General features: G+C 43.2%; 1 protein-coding gene across 1 annotated transcript in view; it reads left to right on the top strand.

The window, feature by feature from the left end:
* Positions 1 to 7,968, top strand: part of FAT3 (FAT atypical cadherin 3) — a 478,212-nt gene that overhangs the window by 329,720 nt on the left and 140,524 nt on the right. The gene's annotated exons all lie outside the window — the stretch shown is intronic.

Genomic DNA, 7,968 nt, shown 5'->3' with positions numbered 1-7,968 from the left:
GTTCATCCTGAAGCACAGGATTCTCAGCTAAAGAGCTAGCCTCTTTGCTCTCCATCTTTCTGACACCCTCTCTGATCCTTGCTTTGCTCTCCTTTCTGACACCCCTTCTCTCCCCCTCTGTCTTCATAGCCAGATGGCTGCTGGGAAAGGACAGATCACCCTTGACAGGTGTCTGAAGTGATCACTTACAGATAGGGGTAGCGGAGAAAGAAACTCGGTTCAGCTTGCATTTAAAAGTGAGCTCACCAAATCTTTACTCACTGAAACAATGCACAAAACAAAACATAGCCATTCTTCCAAGTTTGTACTTCTGTAAGTTCTCCAGACCGTGCGCGCACACTGTGGTTAAAAGGATGCATGTAAATGCAGAGATACTGTGAATATAACGCAAAAAAATGCATCATTTTAAGGGGAAATTGCTTTGCGCATTAGGCCAAAGGATCTTCAAAAAGGTGTGTATTAGACTAAATTCTCACGGCTGATGAATTTGCATGAAGACATAAAAAAGAGTTGCAAACTTATGTGGAGGACTGAGTTGCAGACCTGAAACTGAATTTCCGTCCGTACTTGCAAAGGGCTTTTGAAATTAGCCCACAGGCTGCCCACAATGTGCAGTAAAGGTCCACACATTTACTCAGCAGTGAGTCCCATTGAACTCAGCAATGCATATTTCCAACTAAAGAGGCTTAGACTCACTTCAGCACAGCAGCTGAAGAATGGATTTCCATTTCTTGGGGATTCAGTCAAATTTGATAGTTTACCAGTTTGCAAAATTATGTTTTTTTCCCCCAGTCATATGCAAAACGGATAGGAGATGAAAGGCATTTTAAAACATAGAAATAGAGAAATAAAGGAGAAGGACTGTAGGATTGAAACTGCCTTTGCTACTGCGGGGGGGGGGGGGAGGGGATGATGTCAGGGGTCCTATACGTATCTGGGCCAGGCAGCTTGGAAAGGAAGGAGATCAGAATTCTGCAGCAATCACCATAATTTTAAGGAAACTTTGAAGGGAAGGTGTTTAGTTCCCGCTGGCTGAGGAGATTGGAATCAAGCAAGTTGCGTGAATAGAAAATGAATGGTAGATGAGCCTGTGAAAAGATGGTAATGTGATGAGCTTTGTAGTCTGAGCTAGCTCTCAGCAGGCACAAGGACTCTGAGAGGAGTCAGGCTGAGAGATACTTTATCCCCCGAAGTGCGCAGACAAGAGGTTTTGAATGACTATTATCCACCAAAGTAGAGTCAGTGGAAGTTAAGAGAAGAATGTCTCCCCTACTATCAATACTCCATATAAAAGCTTTCCCCAACTCGGTCACCTGCAGTAATGGAGCTAGTTTAAAAGCAGGTGGGATGTTAAAGGTACGTTCTAAAGAACGCTTGCAGGCTTTTGGGCTTTCACAAGGTCAAATTCTTTGACTACCACTGCAGCCGACAATACTGCAAAGACAATGTGGTACTTCCAAATGTTATTGGTTTCCGCATTTCTGGCCAGTGGACATGACCTGGGAGCCTTTTTTATGCTAGCCTGAGCTCCAGCAATAAATAATAATAATAATAATAATAATAATAATAATAATAATAATAATAATAATTTATTACTTATATCCTGCCCCTCTGGCCGGGCCTCCCCAGCCACTCTGGGTGGCTCCCAACAGATTATTAAAAACATTTTTAATTCATACCCCGCCCTCCCTGGCCAAGACCGGGCTCAGGGCGGCTAACACCAAATATAAAATACAGTAAAAACATTTTTAAGCAAGCAAGCAAGCAAGCAAGCAAACAAACAAACAAACAAACAAACAAATAGTTGATTAAAATATAGGTTAAAATACAGCTTAAAATGCAACCTTGTTTTAGTGGTAGCCCATAAATCAAGATCATAAGTGGAGAAAACGTCAAATATTCACCGGGGCCAGCAAAAAGAGCCGAGGGAAAATTTATATACAAAATCCCATATAGGGTTCCATCAAAAAATTAAAAAAAATGAGAGGGGGTCAGACTGAGTTCAGCCCAAAAGCCAGGCAGAACCGGCTCTGCGGAAAGATGTCAAATCCCACAGGGCCCTGGTCTCCGGTGGTAGACTGAAAAGGCCCTAGCCCTGGTTGAGGCCAATCTAACCTCTTTAGGGCTCGGGACTTCCAAAGTATTGTTATTTATGGACCTTAAGGTCCTCCACGGGGCATACCAGGAGAGGCGGTCCCGTAGGTACGAGGTTCCTAGGCTGCATAGGGCTATGAAGGTCAAAACCAGCACCTTGAACCTGACCCTGTACTCCACCAGGGAGCCAGGGCAGCTGGTAAAGCGTTGGATGAATGTGATCCCGCGGCAAGGACCCCGTAAGGAGTCTCGCTGCAGCATTCTGCACCCGCTGGAGTTTCTGGGACAGCTTCAAGGGCAGTCCCGCGTAGAGCGAATGACAGTAATCAAGGCTGGAGGGGACCATCTCATGGGTCACTGTGGCCAGATCAGGGCGAGAAAGGTAAGGGACCAACTGCTTAATACGGCAGAGATGGAAAAATGCCATCTTCCCTAAACAGGGCTGCCTTCAGATGCCTTTATATATTTATATATTTTCCCTGCACTTTGCATTTGGGTTTCCCTCCACGCTTTGGTGCCACAATCCTGGTTTTCGTTCTTCAAATTCTTTAAATTAGGCCCCTTGAGCGGTTTTAGTTGTTGCTGCATTTTTTCTCTGCAGACTAATTCTGACTTGCAGGTGCAGAATTTTTCTCTCTCTCTATCCCCAATGCTGCATCCCTCAAAATGTTGAACTTCGCTCATCTTCAAATGATACTGCCACCTCAGCACACTCTTGATTAATAAGAACAGTTTGAAAAGAGATGAGAATGGCAACAAATTTGCCTCTTCTCAATAAAAATGAATAGAAAAAAAATGCTGAGCATTTTTGTTTTGTTTTGGTGGATGAACCCCACACAGCATATTACTAGCTCTTTCTTGCACCTTGTGTATATATATATTTGTGTATTTATGAAGGATGTAAAGTTAATAGAAAGCCCTCACATAATATCCTGGAGGAGGGGGGGAGACCTATTGTGGAAGTCATTGTAAATTTATAACTAGCTGTGATAACAGACGACTACAACTCTGCAAAACTGCCATAACTGGATACAGAAATCTAAATTTCTTGCCCGTTGAAATGCTTAAAAAGAAAGAATAAATTCCATGCAACCTCTCCCCCTTCCTCTCATTTCACAGTTGGCAGCCCTTCCCTCCCTGTCCTTATTTCTGTTCTCCGTGTGCTTTTAAGGTAAAGAAGAGTATTTGGCTAACAGCACATTTCTCTGCATGTTCACTCAGAGTTGAGTCTCATCTTGTTCAGTGGCATTTACACCAAGATGCGCATAGAATTGCAGCCCAGTACTTGTTTTTTATTTTATTTGCATAACTTTTACTTACAGTGCAACAACGATAAGGAAATTTCATAGTCGCTTCAGATAACTTTTTTTAAAAAATGCAATTAAAGGAAAAGTACCACTTAAAGTGTCCCTTCATCGCATGCCCTTTGTCTTCGTGTGTTTACCAATATACACGTACCCCCAAGATACTCACCTCCGTACTGAATCTCCAAGGTGGGGAAGGTGAGTAGGAATTAGGGTCGCCACCTTTGGTGAGGCAAAAAAAACAACCAGACAGGTTGGAGGGATTTGAGGAGCTAAAAATTACTTTACCCACACAAAATCCTGCTCAGGCTCTCACTCTTCTCCTCCCACCAGACCCACCTTCTGCCAGTTTTGAGGAGGACAGGAGCACAGTTTTGAGGAGGACAGGTGAAAAAGGTGTCAATGAACTTAGAGAGTCAATGAGCATCAATTGCAGGTTTATTCCCCTCCTGCGCTGAGAGACGTGAATGGATTGGTGGATCTGGAACTTGGTGTGAGTGACTACAGTGTTGTGTGTGTGTGTGTGTGTGTGTGTGATGAAAAGTTATTTATTACAAAGCTTCGAGACTTCTTTTTTTGCTGGAAAACAGTGGGGGGGGGACGGGGTAACCCCCCTTCACCCCTTAATGGAGTATAGGTTGAGAGCCTCCGCAGCTGCTTTTCAAAATGAAACGTGGCAGATCTTAAGAACACCTTTAAAAGGCTCCCTTACACTCATACCGGATTTGACCCTGAGATAGAAATAGAGTAGAAGTGGAAGAAATGGAGACCTAATTCAAAAGGGGGGTTGGGGAGGATGCTTTTGAACTGCACTGCGCATCAAAATGTGCATTTTCTAAAACTTGTATGACACACACACACCTCTCTGTGTCCCCTGCAGCTATGCAAAGCAGTTTTGCAATTAATGAGCTGTCAGATTCCAAGTACTTAAAAAGAAATGTGTTAAAATTTCCCATGTACACTAAAAAGCATAACATTCCTTGGTCTGTTGATAAATTGACAAATGTTATGATTATGTATGCGTGTTCCTACACCAGCATAAATTGATCCAAATAAAAGATATTGCCTTATGTCCCTGCCTTGGCTAAAACCCTTCCCCCTGATATACAGTATGCATTTGATTCTATGGAGGACCATTCAAATCGTGCAAACCCCACCTGCAGTCTGATGTAGTCCAGAGACATGTTTGCCAGTTTAGTGAGATCTAGGCCATGCATATAGGTTTGCTTCTTCGTTTGTTCGGATCCATTTCTGTGACTGTGTACTCTTGATAACACTTTTCAGGTAACCAGAACAAAGGTATGCTGTGCTTCTTCATGTAGAAGGGAAAAGCAAACACATTTCTTCCTAAATTGGGAAAGGAGCCTTGTATTTTTACTGGGAATCTTAAGAATGCGTTCTTGCAAAATTCACATGGAGGAATGCTGGTGGCGCTGTGGGTTAAACCACAGAGCCTAGGACATGCTGATTAGAAGGTCGGCGGTTCAAATCCCCGTGACGAGGTGAGCTCCCATTGCCCAGTCGCTGCTCCTGCCCACCTAGCCTCAAAGTGCAAGTAGATAAATAGGTACCGCTCCAGCAGGAAGGTAAACAGTGTTTCTGTGCGCTGCTCTGGTTCACCAGAAGCGGCTTAGTCATGCTGGCCACATGACCCAGAAGCTGTACTCTGGCTCCCTCAGCCAGTAAAGCGAGATGAGCGCCACAACCCCAGAGACAGTCACAACTGGACCTAATGGTAAGGGGTCCCTTTACCTGTAGGAAACGGCGTAGGGAAGGGGAAGTCACCTGACCTCCTGACAGCAAAGCTGCTGATGGAGAGCGGCAAGGCAATAGGGAGGTCAATGCCCTGCAAATACACAGGCCGAACCGATCCGGTGCTCCTCCTGATGTGTTTGAACCACGAACCTCCCTGCCGCCTCACCTCTCTCCTTCCCACTGTGCAGAAAATGACTTGCCTTTCAGGAGGTCAGGTGAGCACTGCTGCCCCACCATACCATTTTCCTGCTGAGAGGTACATGTGTCATAAGAAAACGTGTGGGTGTAGCGAAACATCAAAGTTGCAAAGCGCTAGATCGTACTGTTTCTGTGGATCCTAGTAGTTTGCAGTTCATCACTAAAGGTTTAAACTTCTCCTCTCACCAGTAGGACTTTGAGGAACAGTGGGGCATATCTGGCAGCTCTTCTTAATGTGGTAGCCCCTGTGGGGAAATGAGGCAGGGGTTTTCTGTAAGATATCAAATGCTTACATCGTTGAACTCGGACACTGAGATCCACCTCTGAGGGCCTTCTGGTGATTCCTTCACTGTGAGAAGTGAGGTTACACAGGGAACCAGGCAGAGGGCCTTCTCGGCAGTGGCACCCAACCTGTGGAACACCCTCCGGTCTGATGTCAAGATCAGCAACAATATAACCTTCATCTGAAGGCAGCCCTGTATAGGGAAGCCATTTAATGTGTAATGTTTTATTATGCTTTTACAGTGGTACCTCTGGTTACGAACTTAATTCGTTCCAGAGGTCCGTTCTGAAGCCGAAACCGTTCTTATCCTGAGGCGAGATTTTGCTCATGGGGCCTCCAGTGCGCGATTTCCATTCACATACTGGAACAAAGTTCGCAACTGGGAGCAGCTACTTCCGGGTTAGCAGAGCTCATAACCTGAAGTGTTCATAACCAGAAGTGTTTGTAACCAAAGGTACCACTGTATATAAATTTGAATCCGCCCAGAGCGGCTGGCGTAACCCAGTCTGATGGGCGGGGTACAATTACTATTATTGTTGTTGTTATTATTATTATTATTATTATTATTATTATTATTATTATCATCATCATAGCAAAACATTTCAGCTTCTGCCTTCTTCAGCTTCTCTGATGTGAAGCATAATTTGCATGGAGAGAGAGAGGGAGAGGGAGGGAGACAGATCTTGTGGTTTAGAGTACAGTTCATTGAGCAAATAATTTGAACGAACCCTGAGGGAGAGCAGAAGGAGTTAAATTAACAACCGGACTTCAGACTAAAGTGGAATGGCTGATAATTGAACTGTGGGGGAGATCATAGAAATAAATAATGCAAGATCAGAGAGCTGCCAGGAGATAAAAGTAATGTGTGCCACTTTAGAAAAAAGAATGAAATCCATATATGTTTCAGCGTTCTCCTCCCCCATTTCAGCAATAACTTTTTTATAGCATGACAGTAGTGAGGCAGAAATGGATTTTTGCTTGCATGAACATAGCGTGGGTTCTGCTTTTGTAAAAAGCTGCTAACGTACCCAATTCCCACAGTGGCAGCATTTGATGGTTTCGAGCCAAGATCTTGTATTTTGCTCAGTCTGGTTGCTCTGACCTCCCATTTCACACTGATTCCTTTGCTGGGTAACTGCTGTGTTAGTTTATTTTGCTGGCTTTCCCTCTGCCCCCCCCCCCAACACACACACACCTCATCTTTTTATATTTAAAAGTGCAAACTGGTGGTTGTGAATAATCCCCAAGGGGGGCGGGGGTTGAATCTGACAATCTTTATATGTTTTGTAATTTTGATTTATGTAGCGAGTCAGATCCAAGAAGTTCAGAGGAGGGAATGAAGAAGAAAAAAAAAACCACCCTCTGTCTCTGCAGAATAAAATAACATTTGCTCAAATTCACTGAAATGGCCTCATGGTTTTTTCTGACTTAAAGGGGGTGGCATCCCCCTTTAATCTGCATCCCCCCCCCCATTTAAATACTAATTTTAAACCTATTTTCTCTCTCAAAAAAACCCCAACCCAATATATTTTGTCTCAAAATATACATTCTGATGCATTTTTGGGCATTTGAGTAGTTCAAAATATTGTAGATAATGCATTTCCAATCCTCACGCTGAACCAAAATTTACATAATTTTTCCATGTAGATGTTAGCACATTGTAAACAGGCATATCTCAGCCATCAGCGGACATTTCCAAATCAAGTTACCTTCCCTATGTGTTCCCTTTTCAAAGTTAATGGATTTCCAGTGGAATAGCCGTGTTAGTCTTTACAAAATTTAAAGGTTTGAGTCATGGCCTACCACAAAGCCATCTATGGCTGCAATCTTAGACATGTATACTCAGAAGTAAATCTCATTGATTTCAGTAGGGCTTTCTGCCAGGCAGGCAGCCTTCCTGCCTTGATTTTACAGTTCAATATAGACTTAATCCTATTTCGTTTCCCCCGCTCAGCCATCAGGGAAGGACAGTTTTGTGTTTTTTTTCCTTTTACCCTGTTGGTATTTTGCTCTTTTGCATCCTTGCAGGATTGCATGAATTCCTGTGGGAATATAAAACATTTTACAAGCACTCTTCATTCCACATATAAAAGTCCTTTGTGTGATGCAACATTTTGTTTGATAAATTTTGTACAGGAAACTCTTGGGCGTGAGCATCTGCTGAAATATAACTCTCAAGTTAATTCATGCTTTAAATTGTTGTGGTAAATATGATTTTGTATTTGACAACAGAGTAACAAAACAGATTTCTTGTTTCCGTGTGAAAAGGGACAATAATGAATGATGTATTCCACCTGTTTTTAAAATCCACAGTAGAAAGCGGATTAGGACTGT

The sequence above is a fragment of the Podarcis gaigeae genome (assembly GCF_964106915.1).
Source record: "Podarcis gaigeae genome assembly, chromosome: 4".
NCBI classification, from domain to species: Eukaryota; Metazoa; Chordata; class Lepidosauria; order Squamata; family Lacertidae; genus Podarcis; species Podarcis gaigeae.
Note: the sequence above shows the minus strand (reverse complement) of the source record. Positions and strands in the feature narration are given on the sequence as shown.